Raw genomic sequence first — 14800 nt, 5'->3', positions numbered from 1 at the left:
TCATTTGAAGTCGAAATTAAGGCACAAAGAGTTCATTTGTTCATCCAAGGTCATATACTAAATCTCTCTGGAATCCCAATCTTGAGTTTTCTTCTACCCAATCAAAATTCTTACTTGTTCCTGATACTACATTGAAGTGCCTACTTAGTTCACTGTTGGGTTGATAAATATGGATAGTCTGAGTATAGTGCACCTTCCACAGATGGCCCCAGCTCTTGTCCATCCTACCTTGTGGCTGTACTTAGCGTTTTCTGTGCATCCTAACAGAGATCCAATTCCATGACTCAATAACCACAAACAAATATTTTGTGACGATTTTATGGAGAAATCTTAAGGGAGAGGGGTGGAGAAAGATGACTCCCACCACACACTGCTTACAGGAAAGCCTGTAATTTCTCTAACTGAAATTTCCGCCATCTTTTTCCCATTTCTGATCACTTTATCTCTCCCTTCTCTCTTCTTCCACGGAGTCACTCAGAATCTTGCTTCATTATGAAGGAAAATTTAGCTTTCACCCTTAGTTCATAACTCCCACTCTACAAAAGAAAACTCAGTGATTGGTGATTATTGCTGCTCCTTTGGATGCCCATTAGAGAACATGATTCATTTGGCCACATCTGGAATAATTCATCAAGAAAAATAATGACAAAATTTTTTTAATTTCTGTTTTCATTTCTACTAAGTATCATAAAACTAACCTCAGGCTCATAGAGCTTGAGGCAATTCCAATGAAGTTCTCTAATTTATACTCCTGTGAGTATGATACCGCACTCTGCTCCTATAGATACATTTATACATCTTATACATAAAGAGTCCATCAACTTCTCCAAACAGCACTGCAGTCCAAAAGGCTGAATTTATGCTATCATTTAAATCTATATTCTGTTGCATGTTATATCAAGGCAATAGAGGTGAGCTCAATGTACCCCTGTTTCACCTTCATATATTTGGGAAAATTCTCACATCATTGCTCAGTCTTCTTTTCTCCAGGCTAAATAAACCTATCCTCTTCCTTAGTTTGAAACTCACATTTTACTTTCTTTCTCTTTTATCATTTCCTTAGCTTTCCATAGACCCTCTCCAATTCTTCCATATGCTCTTTTAAATTTGCAGGCCAAAATTGTACCCAGCCCCTGATAAGGTTGATTTTTTTAACTATGCAACATACGATATATATGATTAGAAGAATTAATTCATAATTTTCCCTCATTTCCTATTGATGACATCAGTAACGTGTTAATTTTAAGATTAAATTAACAATTCCCCTTCCATATCATAGTGAACTAGCTACTAAAATTAGAAAAATGTAAAGAAACAGCCCTAGAGTATTAAATTATTCTTCTTTAACACTACTCAGTGATGAGTCTGAAATACACATGCAACACTGCACTTGCTATAATGAAAGCTTTGGGACCTATGTGTGATTCCACTCAAAGCCTCCTTGAAAGGACAGGACCAAGTGTTGATTTTTATAATACATGCCCACAATCCCAGACAGTGCTGTGGACCAAGGATGAACACTTGGCCTAAGGTCAACCATCATTACCAAACCAAAGATTAGCCAAATCCTTTCCCTTGAGAATTTGAACTCAAAGTCACAGAAAATGCAGTCAGCGAACAGTGGGTGATGAAGTAAGTCAGTTAGGTCATGTAAATGAGGGCCTTTTGAATCCTTTACAAGTAGTCAAGATTATTGGAGAGCAGAGACCAAGAAAAACAGAAATGGGAGAGGTCTTGTGTTTGTTAACAAAAAGTTGAAGAGAGACAAAGAGCTTTCTATCCTAGCATCTTCCCTTCTGCCATTTTCAGGAAGCTTGGCCAATTTCTGATTCCTGTATCTGAGTAATTGCATAGTATAAATGTACTACAACTCCCTTCTTATCATGAGCTAGTTCGAGATTTCTAACTCTTGCAACCAAATGATTCCCAGCCAAGACCATCCTTGCCATCTAATGATTTAGGCATAGGAGACATAATGCTCCAAGTCTGACACAGCCCTGGACATCCAAGCCAACACTACCCGACCTGCACTCCTTGGTGGCAAATGCTCTCCCTGAGTCCCCCAGACACACACAAGAGGACTTTCTGTTTCCATCGATAATGCCAATGCCCCAACACTGACTTGGAAATGTTTTGCTTCTTACTAGGTTTGTTAATAGCCAGACCTTCACTTTTTTAAAAAATAAAAAGTATTTAGCAATTTGGTATAAGAAAAGAAAAGAAAGTGGGGTAAGAGTACTTCTTGTCTTTGTCTTCCACTTAAGTGATACTTAACAGGTTAATTAATGGTTCTTGATGAAGAGAGTTCCAGTGGATAATTCCACTTACTAGTATGTAGATAAGGCAATAATGGAGTGTAAGGGTTAGAATTAGGAAAGAGTGAGTATTTAGGTCAAAGAGAATCAAGTAAGCTTTTGGAAGAAGGTAGATTTTGGAGTGGTACTAAGGGGTTTTAGAAATCAATAATAATTCAGAAAAAAATTTTGAACACTCTATAATTCACCATTTGCTTATTTTTCCTTACCACTGTACATGCATTACATTGAGAATAGAAGTATTTTAAACATGAAAAAAAAAAAAAAAGAATTACCCAGATGAAATGTAGTGTGGGGAACAGGAAAAAGGCCAATCAAGAGAAAAAGAAGCAATGAATAGGGCTTAATAAGCTCAGGAAACAAAATGGTTGGACCATGGATATTGGTGGGAACGTTTGGTAAGATGTGGTAACGAATTTTTTTTAAGTCAATAATTTAGGTTGCAGGGCAAGAGGGGTGGCAGGAGCCACATAAACAAAACAAAGAGTAGAGAAGCGCACCGTCTCTGTCTGAGTGGAGGGAAGGAAGCACGCCGGACGGAGAACATGGGGCCAAACCGTGGGAGACCTTGAGTACCAGGCTCATGAGTTTAACTTAACCTCAAAACCAGTTGATATGATAAGTGTCCTTCCATTTAGGGGAAAAAATTGACCTGGGTTCAGTATCGTTTAAGGGGAAACTGTGAAAGAGGGAAAGGGCAGCATTAGGAATATGGGCTGAGACAATAAAACCCTAGACAAGGATGGTGGTAGTGGAAATGTAAAGCAAGGACAGACTCTGAGCAGCACTGTGAATGGACTGATGTGTGTGGTGACTGCTTTGGTATAAGGGAAAAAGGAATGGAGACATTTCAAAGGTTATTCATCCAATTAATCATTCAACAAACATATACAGCAATAAATACATATTCTCTGATGTTGTTATAGCAGAGAAGGGTCTTATTTGTTAGTTGTTAGTTATCTGAGGCACAAAAGGAACGTATCATAAGGCAAGGTGCTCATAGCATCAGCGAGAGGTCAGAGGGTCAGGCTTAGAAAGATGGCAGTTCCCAAAATGCCCTGTAGCAGTTGTTCTAACCTGAGTTCCATGAGACAATTAAGCTCTACCAGCCCATAGAATGCCTTACATATAATGACTTAACTCCTCTCCTACGCATCTAAAATGGTACTAGTCATGTGCCATCTTTGGCAGAATTAAGAAAACTGTCACTCAAACCATTCTCAGTTTCTGTGGCTCAAATGAGATACCCTAATCAAGAAAGGCTGGCTGGGGGCTGAGCAGAAGGCACCACAAGATGGTCTTGGCCACACATTATTTATTGCCTTTGTTCCCATGTTACTGGTTCATTTGCTCAAGATTTAAAGTCCCAGGAGTATGGGGGAGAGTTCAGGCATCTGGGAAGGCTTTTTAAAGAGATGCTTTAAAATGGATCTTGAAAAAAATCAGTGGGAGCTTGCAAGTCCAGCAAAGAAGAGATCATCATGTGCCAAGACAGAAGGCGGAAAGGGCTTGGCACGTTTGGGAAATGATGACAAGGGGGATGGGTGTGACTGGGGGCTGATGGCAGAAGATGAGGTGGGAACAGTCCACGAAGGACTACTTCAACAAAGAGTTTAGATTTTAGCCTCTAGGCCCCGAAACATCACTGAAGTTAATAAAGTTTCAGCATGACAATGAAGAGGCCAGCACGGGGGATACCCAGAGTTAGGGGATGAAGCGAGGAAAGGAGCCAACAGAAGGGACAGGGGCAAAAGGGTGCAATACCATGAGGGGCGACATACAACCCTGGAGGAAAGGAACATTAAGAAAGAGAAAGCCATCACAAAGACCAGAAACATCCAGCCCAAGGAGCTACATCTCATTTGTTTTCCCCCAAATCCCTCAGACCCCAGTCTCATTAAAAATGAGAACAAAACAAAACACACTTCTTCAATTTTTATTCATATGACAGAGAATAACCTCCTCTCCTTGCTTCTTTGTGCTAGCTTCCCTCCATCCAAAGCTTATTTACTCTCTGGGGCATTTATTCTGACAGCACTAAAAGTATTCTAGACAAAATTAGTTATGACCATATTGCCTGGCCTGGTCTACTACCTTTAGGATTCTATCCCAAGGAATCACTTAAAAATGTATTCAAGACTGGTTATAGCTGCAGGGCTCATACTGTAAACAAACAGAACAGAGTAAGAACACAAAAGCCACCCAACAAGTGAGCTAAGCTGGGATACGGCTGCATGGACTATATGCTAGAACACTGTACTGCACTGTGGATCAAGTTGACACACAGAAACATTTACATGAATTAAGGAAAAAGAAAAAAAAAGCCTTGAATGTACCAGCACAAGAATTGGAAAGGGGTCATAGAATCTTACAGAAAAAAAAAAAGCTTATATTTTAGTTATTTTGAGTTACTTTGTATTTCTATTGTCTATTATATAGTTATTGATGGGTTAAAGATGGCTAAATGGTGAATAAAAATAAAATATAAAACAGTTATTTCTGGCACATTAGTGCAATGAGAAACGAAATTTCATTTGTTGGATTAAATTTACATCAAAAATAGAGTTAAATGTCATTGAGTAAATAAGGATCTTGCACAATGTACTTGATGGGGTTTAGACATACTACACTACAATACGGCACCTTGGCAGAGTGAATGCTTTAAGCTGACGGAATTTGAGAAAACTCTGGCAGAAGCAGGAAGGTCACTCTGACCGCCTTCTTCTGGCCTTCTCCCCTGAAACAGGTCATAAGGCCCTCATGTAGGAGGGGCCCTCCCCATACTCTGAGGAAAGGAACATCCTGATCTCCCAAAAGCCGAGAAGAATCTGAGTAAACAGGCCTTGCTAAGATCCCCCCAGTTTCCTACAAGAACCTTATACTCCTTAGCCTACCATATTCCTCCACGACTGTCCACTCCTGATCAAACCCAGCATACCAACACACTGCTCTGTTTCTTTGGGTCTTCATTTCCTTGTGAAGGCCCCTGTGTCACGTAAAACTTATATCAAATAATTTGTATGCTTTTCTCCTGTTAATTTGTCTTTGTCGGTTTACATTTCAGGCCAAGCCAGGGACACTTAAGAGGGCTGAGGAAAACTTTTTCCTCCCTTACCTGTTCTTATGAGTGAAAAGTCAAAATATCCTGGGGAAACAATATTTCAATCAAAAAAAGAGGAGGCTGAAATATGAATGAGTACTTAAAGACTAAAAATATTAAAATATAAGCTTTTCAGGAAAGTAACGCAGGGCTATGTGATTTACATAGAAACAGCAAAGAACAAGAACAACTCTGGAAGCGACTTATTCATTCATTATTGTGAAATGGGAATTCATGTTCATTTGATACCAGCTATGAGAATTAGAACAAAACATTCTCTAGAACAACAGAAACAGGCAATTTTTAAAAAAATGCTTTGAGCCCATTTCCTACCTCCAAATACATACAGAAAAAAATACGCACAGAAATAGTGAACAAGAGGAAACAGTTCAAATTTGAGAAAGGAAAAGATGAATATTCTGAAAACTGAGAAGAGTGACAGTTGAGAGGAAAGAAGAAAAATGGATGACAGGAGGAAACAATATTGCAGAAATGCTCTGTAGCATGAAACAGGCTGTAGGAAGCAAGATATTTTAAAGGTGAACTTGAGTGAGAACAAGAGTATGTGAAAGAGAATTCCCAGTTGGTCACATAACAAAAGTGAAAAAAATGTTTTAAAAAGGTACAAAGAGATTAAAGGACAAGAAAATATTGGAGTCATTTAAAGTCATATGTATAATTTAATATTCTCTGCACAATGTTTTCATCTTTCCAAAAAATGCTTTATAACGCCAAATATCTATATAAAAGGTCCTTAAGTTGCTGCTGTATTTAATTTTCTTTAATACAGTAATTTTCAAAATCCTTAGTTGCAAATAACAGTATTCCAACTCAGACCAGCCTAAACTGAAAAGGAATGAATCTGCTCATTGTGGTAGGTCCCCAAAGATGTCTACATCCTAATTCCCAGAATCTAAAAATATGCTTCCTTACAGGGCAAAAGGGACTTCTGCAGATGTGATTAAGCTAAGGATTTTGAGATGGGGTGATTATCTTAGATTATTTGGGTGGGTCCAAGGTAATCACAAGGTCCCTTATAAGGGAAAAGAGGGAGGAGAGTCAGAGTCAGAGAAAAACGTGATGGTAGAAGCAGAGGTCAGAGAGATAAGGAGCCATGAACTGAGGAATGCAGGCAGCCCCCAGAAGTGGAAAAGGAGGAACCATTTTAGACTTTTGACCTGCAAATTACAAGATAATGAATGTGCATTGTTTGAAGTCACTACATTCCTGATAATTTGTTACAGCAGCAGTAGGAAACTAATACACTCATGTAACCGAGAAGTTGAGGGAGTGTAACGAACTTCCAGCCCATTTTAATCCAATGCTTCAGCTGATATTGTGAACCTGTCTATTACAATAAGTTCTAAGCAATGTTTTCCTCTGCGCCATTTCATTTTCCAGCAGTTCCTCCTCTCGTGGAAGAGAAGACCACTGGTAGTTTAAGGCTTTTCTTGTCCTTAATGGATGAGTATCCCTTGAGTTATACTGTGTGGCAGCCCTGCTTAAAACTGGCCAGGTCACAACATTGTAAAATGATTATAAATCAATAAAAAAATGTTAAAATAAATAAATAAATAAATAAATAAATAAATAAATAAATAAATAAATAAAAGTCACATATACCAAAAAAAAAAAAAAAAAAACTGGCCAGGTCAGAAGAAAAGCACTCCACCTCAACTCCAGAAAAGCCCAGGGCAGAAGGGTTTGTTATAGGCCACACCCTTTCCTTGAACCAATTATTTACTAAGGGTATGCAGTACTTTGGCTAGATCTTGGTCCTCCTACCCTTGTGATGTGGGGGGCAGGGAGGGTCTGCCTCATAGAAACCACAGAACTTGAGTGCCCATAAAAAAGACAGGTGCTGTTACCAGAAGAGGGGAAAGGAAAAGATACTGAGTAAATAAGAATCATAGCTACCACTGAGCATAAAACATAACATACTATTTAAAAATCACATATTCAATATCTGACCAAGAATTTCACAATTGATGATGCAACTTCCTTTGGATACTATTTATACAATTTTTAAAATAACATTATAAAATTAAAACAATACTCCAGATTTTTATTACATGTCTGGTTTCATTAGTGCCCTTGACCACCCCCGCCCTTACTCCTAAAAAATTCTGTATTAATAAATGAATTTGGCAACTCAGCAGTAAGAAGGACAATTATTATGTTAATAACATGTAAAACAATTGCAAAATGCCATGTCTAAATGGCACTGGTTTCAACTCAAGGTGGGGTTGCCCGTACAAAGACATGGTCACTGCTCAAAGGGGGCTTGAGATGCGAGGGTGTAAGAATTCCCAACAGTTGATGGTTGGTAGACTCTGACAGCAAAGCATCAGGACTCTGATGAGTGGGTCTCCTCCTTCATTTATTTATTTGTTATAATCATGTCCTCCCTTCCTGCTTTGAAGAGCCTGGTCGTGCCCAAGGAAAAGTGGTGGGAGTGGCAACCAAGAAGGTGAAGTGACCCCTTAGGGTATAGTTCTTAGAGAAGTGTTTTAGAAAACCCTTAAAATGTGTCCATTCTTTCCAAGGTCTTAAAATCTCAGGTGAAAGGAACCAACTCTGGTGTGAATATGGGAGTGGGAAAGGATTTTGATTTCTTTTAAAAACTTCCGGGGGTAGCGTGAAAGTTGATCTCAGAAGGAGCTCACTAAATACATACTGAATGAATGAACTGGCTTCAAAGTGTTGCCCTTCCTGACTTGCTGAATATAAATTTAATGTCAAGTCTATACAAAAAGGCAAAACTATTCTTTTTCTTCCTGGTTCTGTTTTTTCATTATCATCAACAAGCATCTGATATTTGCTTCTTTCAGATATTACACTTGTGCTATGAGTCTGAAGTCAGGGGTTAAGTGAAAGATTAAGGGAGTTATACACAGAGATGATTCTGATGTTACTAAAACCACAAATAAACACACACACACACATACACACACACGGAGGGTATTGAAGTTAATGCAAATTCTTAATGTCTAGGATAATGCAGATTGGAATGCAGCCAGCAAAAATGTCATTTTCTGGCTTAATGGAGAGATTAATAAATCAAAACCATGAATTATATATGAAGTCTCAGCCAGGGTCTCAGTTATTTTTAGCAGAGGAGAGTAACATGATGCTGCAGGTATGGTCTGTGCCAACATCCTAACTGGAGGAGCAGGTACCAAGGAAAGCAGGGCTGGGATGTCTCAATTAACAAAAGAAGAGACAAAGACTCAGCATCCTCCAGAAAAGGAGACAGGTCTTCTCAGGTGCCAAACTGAATGGCAAATGTGATGGAACGAATCACAAGGGTGAGGAGGGGCTTTGACCATGTACTGACAACTAATGCAAATAACTGATTCTGTCTTAAGTGTCTCTGCTTGTCAAGTGAGAAAGGTAGTTCACAACTGGGATTTTACCTCCCCCTACGCTAATGAAGGCCACCATCTGAAATAAAAATGAAGGGGGATAATTAGCACCACACAAAGCTACATGATGTATGCAGACTTAAAGCAGAGTCCACAGACTTGAGTTCAAATCCTGGGTCTGCCATTTACTCTCTGTTGTCTTGGATGAGTAATTCAACCTCTTGCAGCCTTAATTTACTTCTCTGTAAAATGAGAACCATATGTCTATATTATAAATTTGGGGAAGGATGCAATGAAATGATACATGTAAAGTAGTTAGCATGGTGTCTGGTATATAGTGAGTGCTCAATAAAGAGTTTATAATTCTCAGTGATATGTCTGACAAGAACAAATATAAGTGCCTTTGTATGCCCCTACATTAACTTTTAAATTTAACTATTTATATATGCATATATAAAACTTAAGGGGGGGTGGGTATAGCTCGGTGGTAGAGCATATGCTTAGCATGCATGAGGTCCTGGGTTCAATCCCAAGTACCTCCATTAAAAAAAAAACAAAAACTTAAGGGATATCAGTTAAAAGAGTTTAGCAGATACGTCACATAATGATACAAGACCAGCCCCTATAGATACTGAATAGCTTTGGAGCAACTAGTGTGACAATCACATAAGGAAATTTGCTGTACAATGAAGAGAGAAGACAACTCTGAAAAGAGTAAACCATTAATACAGCATGTCACCACCTCTCGCCTGGCCTTTAGGGTCATGGGCACTAGACCCAGACAGTTGTTCCACCCACTAATGACCATAATTAAACCTTAGCGCTAAGAAGTAAATCACAAATAAACTAAGCTCTGGGAGACCTACAAAGGGAAGAGATTAAGAACATCTTTCTACTAGAAGAATATTCTTCAAATATTCACCAAAATGTAAACTCTAGTTATCTCTGGGTGGTAGAATATGGGTGATTCTTATTTTTCAACATGTTTTTTGAGTTTGTAGATAATTTATAAATGTTCTAATATATTTACATTTACTTATGCATTAAGAACCAGAAGATACTGAAGTAGTATCTTCTTATTTTCTCTAAGGTGGGGGAGAGGCAAGGACCTGCAAACTATCATCTGACTCTCCCCCGTTCTTGTAAATAAAGTTTTGCTGTAACCCAGCCACACCCCTTTGTGTACTCCCCATGGCTGCTTTGGTATCACAATGACCCAGGTGAACAGGAGCAACCAAGACCTCAAGGCCCACAAAGCCTAACACATTTACTATTTGGCCCTTTACCCCAGAGAAGTCAGCGTGAAGGAAATTCTCAAGCATAGCCTGCCGATTATGGAACACTTCTTATAAGCGGGGTCCCTCCAGACCCGTGATGGTTTGGACAAGTCATTAAACTCCTAAGTTGCCTTATTTGTAGAAATAAACATTAACTTTTATTGAGTGTTTAGTATGCACCAGACACTCTTCTAAGTGCCTCACATATATTAACTAATTCAGTCCACATGACTACTGTGAAACACAGATCGATTCTGTTATCATTTTTTACATATTTATCAGCCTATCACATTTGCAAATGGGCCTCTCTCCTACAGATTGACAGGGTTAGTGTGCTTGGATGCTAAGGAAAAGCTTAAGATGAGAACTAAGAAAAGTAAGTTAATTCCAAGACCCATGTTTACATGTTTAAGAAGAGAAGTCGAGATGCATGACGAGGCAGGGGCCAGGCTCACCGCGGCTCTGCCATGGTCAGTTCAGCTTGGAACATGGGGATGGCCTCTGTCACTCACACTTTATAAAGGACTCAGATCAGTTCTCATGTATCCACAGAACAGAGTGAAATGTGGTTCGTTAGGAACAACCTTTGTGAATGCTACGGGGGTGGGGGGTGGAAATACACACTATTCTCTCACACACACAGAAAGGAAAGTAAGGACGACAGTTAACAGAGTATTTATCTGGGTAGGGGGATAATGGGGTGATTTTCTTTCCCTTTCTCCCTTCCTTCCTTCTTTTCTTCCTTTCCTTTCTTGGAGTTATATGTTGTCCAGGTTTTTTTATAATTAATATTCATTACCTTGGAAATCAGAAAAAAATTACACTTGGAAAATAAAGCACTGATGCACTTGAACAGATAATAAAGGGTCAGAATGTTGACTTATGAGAAACGTTTGAAGGGCTGTGCAATTTTTATCGTGGAAAAAGATGAAGGCTTTGAAGGAAGAAGAGATAAGGCTCTTCAAATTCTCTGAAGAGCAACCATGTAGAGGAACTTTATTCCAGGTAGTTTCAGAGAGAACTAGGACCAAGAGATAGAAAGGAAAGGGAGGTTCCCTGAAATTCAATAGAGGACATACTTTTCCACGATGACAGTGTACTAAAAAAAGCACGATAGGGCTCCCTCTCTGCAGAGGCACATGCCCAGATGAGCAACTACAGAAACACCCCCAGATGCTAGATGACCACACATGAACACGCACTCCCAGAGGCCAATGAGCACACACGGAAATACACATCCAGACGCCAATGAACGAAGAGGCACACACCCCGATGCTGGATGTCCTTCCTGCCCACAACCCTTCGTAAGAAGTGACCACGAAGTTGGCTTTCTATCCTTAAAGATGCTCCTCAGGGCTGGGAGATATGTCCTAAAATAATAAGCCATATAGTCAGTGGCATGTCTTTAGGGATGGCAGCATTTCATGAACGTGAAGAATGCCTGGGAATCAATAGCGCTGGTGACGAGTAGCCGCAGAAGGGTCACATGGTCATACTCAGCTGCTCCTTTCAACCACCTGCTTTATGGCTTCACAGATTCAGGGGACACTCATCACCCTCCCTTACAAAATGCTTGCTCTCATTAAGAAAGAAAGAGGGGAGCTTCAAAGTGGAGGGAAGGAAACCAAAGATTAAGGAAAAGAGGAGAAACGAGGGATGATAAAGTATGGAGAACAAGGGAGACAGCAGCAAATTAACACAAACATGAAAGTGTTTAGAAAACAACTGGTAGCAAACATTCAAAGTTAATTTACATTCTGGCCTTTGAGGCTTATTCAGCGGCTTAAACAGTACCTCCTTTTTTTTAGATAGTTCAAAAACTGTCCTGAAGAGAGTCTTACAGAGTATAAATGGGTTGTTTAAATAGGAGGAAAAAGAAAAACCAAAACAGCCGTGATATTTGTATTTTTATCACCTGTTCTGCTAATTAGCTCTGTGACATGGAAGAAGTTACTTCATCTCTCTGAAACTTTGTTTCTTCACGTACAAAATGAGAATTGTACCTACCTAGACTATTGTTAAGAATTAAACATCTTATACGTAGGGACCTCTTCATTAGATGCTGAATACTACTCAGTATTATTGTTGGTGTTAAAAACAATTTATTTGGTCTAATATTTTCCAAGATTCTATCTGAGGTGAGATTTACATATACTAACTCTATTTAAGTCCATCAAACCTTTGAGATTTGTGGCCGACAAACTTTTTCTGTAAAGGGCCAAACAGTAAATATTTTAGGCTTTGCAGACCTAAGTCTCTCTCAAAACACTCAGCCCTGCCTCGGTAGCACGAAAGCAACGGTAGACCATATGTAAGTGAATGGGCCCGGCTGTGTCCCAACACAACTTTATTTACAGAAGCAAGCTGGATTTGGATAGTGGGCAGTAGTTAGCCTGCCTCTCAGCTCCCAGTGGTCCCAGATTACAAATGGAAAAACTATTGGTCAAAGTGCTCAAGCAACTTGTCCTGGGTCCCTCAGCTCACAAATGGTGGGCCTGGGATTTGAATCTAGGACCATCTGTCCCAGAGTTCACGTTCTTTCCTCCAGGCTTAGTTGTGTTTGGCATGGTAACTTTTGCAGTTTTAAAAGCAAAATTTATGGTTCAGAGGAGAAATTCCGCTCAGCTAAACACACAATTGCTCCATAACACAAACTGTGCCCAAAGAACTCAAGTAGAACATATCAAGATTCCAGGCCCCACGCTCATTGTAAAATTTATAGTCTCAAAAGGGTTTGCTAGCACTATTTCAGTGAGAAGTTGGCCTTGCTAAAATCAAGTGAAGAATTATTATGTGAATGTCAAAAAAATAACTTTAACCTGAATTTCCTGGAAAACACTAGTGAACATTTTCTTGTATGGGCTTTGATAACCCAGAGATTTACCCCACACATCCAATACATTGTCATAGCGAGAGGAAATGAATGACTGATGTTTTACAGAACAGGAAATGGGAAGAAGAAAATGTCCATTCTTCCAATCACTTATGCTAAACATTCATTTCCTTTCCAGGTGAGTCAGTTTTCAGTTGGGTTGCAAACAGAGGGAATGGAGAAAGAAAGAGTAACAGAATCAACTGGAGAGCTTCATCACAAGTATACAGCCCAGCCTTCACCCCCACTACCCCGATTCAAGACCCCCTGGGTGGAGTCGGGGAATAACATGACGTCTGCTCTTAGGGAGCAAAATAAGGGGAAATCAATATTTCAGGCAATTCTAATCATTCCATCTTCAGGGGCATTGGTTAAAGCAGAGATTCTCCCCTTCGGCACTGCTGACACTTCGAGTTGGATAAATCTTTGTTGGGGCAGCTACCAGAGCAATCTAGGATGCCTGGTAGCAGCCCTTGCCTCCACCCACTAGATGTCAGTAACATCCTTCCCCTAATCATGACAATAAAAAAATGCCTCCAGACATTGCCATCTCTTCCCTTGGGGGGCAAAGTCACCCTCATTGAAAAGTACTGGGTTAGAACATAAACTGCCCAATACTGGCTTTATTTTAACATTCAGTCCAAAAAAACAGGAGAGGATAAGACCACACGAGACAGAGCACTTGTCTTCTACTTCAAGGACCATAAGCTCACTCAGCCCCACTTTTTTATTGAAGTGTAGACATTATTTTGTAGCTTTGAACTCATTGAAAACTCATATGCACTAACTCAAATGCACTAACGTGCTTTCTTCACGTTTTTTATAGTTCCAAATATCATTTGTCATTCACTGTAATAGGTTTGATGTCAATATTAATGTTCTAGGGATCAACATGTTTTCTCTGATTTTTTTTCTTTTTCATTCTGTCTTTTACACCTTTTAAGTGATCTTGGAATTTGCAATAACAATCTCTCGAAATGTATATTACCTCCAGCCTTCCCTAACTAAAATTCAATTAACCGAAATATGTAATAAAAAGGAATTAGTCCTCAAATAAATGTCATTCTACTGTCAATTAAAATATGACCTAGGTATACCCAATAACAAATGTTGGACAAGATGTAGAGAAACTGGAACTGTCATACATTGCTGGTGGAATGGTAAAATGGTGCAGCTACTTTGGAAAATAGGTTGGCGATTTCTTTAAAGTTTAACATAATTTATCATAAGACCCAGCAATTCTACTCTTAGGTATCTACCCAAGAAGAATGAACACATACGTCCACACAAAGACTGGTACCCAAATAACAGCATTATTTATAATCGCCAAAAAGTGAAAGGAACCAAAATAATTCACTAACTGGTGAACGGGGAAACAAAATGTGGTATCTTCATACAATGGAATAGTGTTCAGCAATAAAAAGAATGCTACAGTGTGGATAAACCTTGAAAATATTATGCTATATGAAAGAAGTCAGACACAGAAGATCACATACTGTGCTCACTTTGGCAGCACATATACTAAAAATTGAAACAATACAGAGAAGTCCAGCATGGCCCCTGTGCAAGGATGACATGCAAATTCAGGAGGCGTTCCATATTTTTTCATGACAACGGCAATAGTATTGTAGTATATAAATGTATCAAAACAACATATTGTATACCTTAAATTTATACAATGCTACACATCAAATGTATTTAATATTTAAAAAGACCATATACTGCATTATGCTATTTATATGAAATGTCCAGAACAGGCAAATCTATAGACAGAAAGTAGATTAGCTAGGGCTGGGGGTATATGTGAGAGGTGGGGATGGGGAGTAACAGCTAGTAAGTATTGAGTTTCTTTTGGGGGTGATGAAAATGTT

The 14800-nt window shown here is 39.1% G+C and overlaps 1 non-coding gene across 1 annotated transcript; it reads left to right on the top strand.

Moving 5' to 3' along the window:
* Positions 1 to 14426: 14426 nt before the first annotated feature.
* On the top strand, positions 14427 to 14534 carry LOC123620028 (U6 spliceosomal RNA). The gene has a single exon (XR_006728741.1). It is a non-coding gene; the product is annotated as a U6 spliceosomal RNA (small nuclear RNA).
* Positions 14535 to 14800: the final 266 nt, after the last annotated feature.

Source organism: Camelus bactrianus, chromosome X (assembly GCF_048773025.1).
Source record: "Camelus bactrianus isolate YW-2024 breed Bactrian camel chromosome X, ASM4877302v1, whole genome shotgun sequence".
In the NCBI taxonomy this organism is placed as follows: domain Eukaryota; kingdom Metazoa; phylum Chordata; class Mammalia; order Artiodactyla; family Camelidae; genus Camelus; species Camelus bactrianus.
Note: the sequence above shows the minus strand (reverse complement) of the source record. Positions and strands in the feature narration are given on the sequence as shown.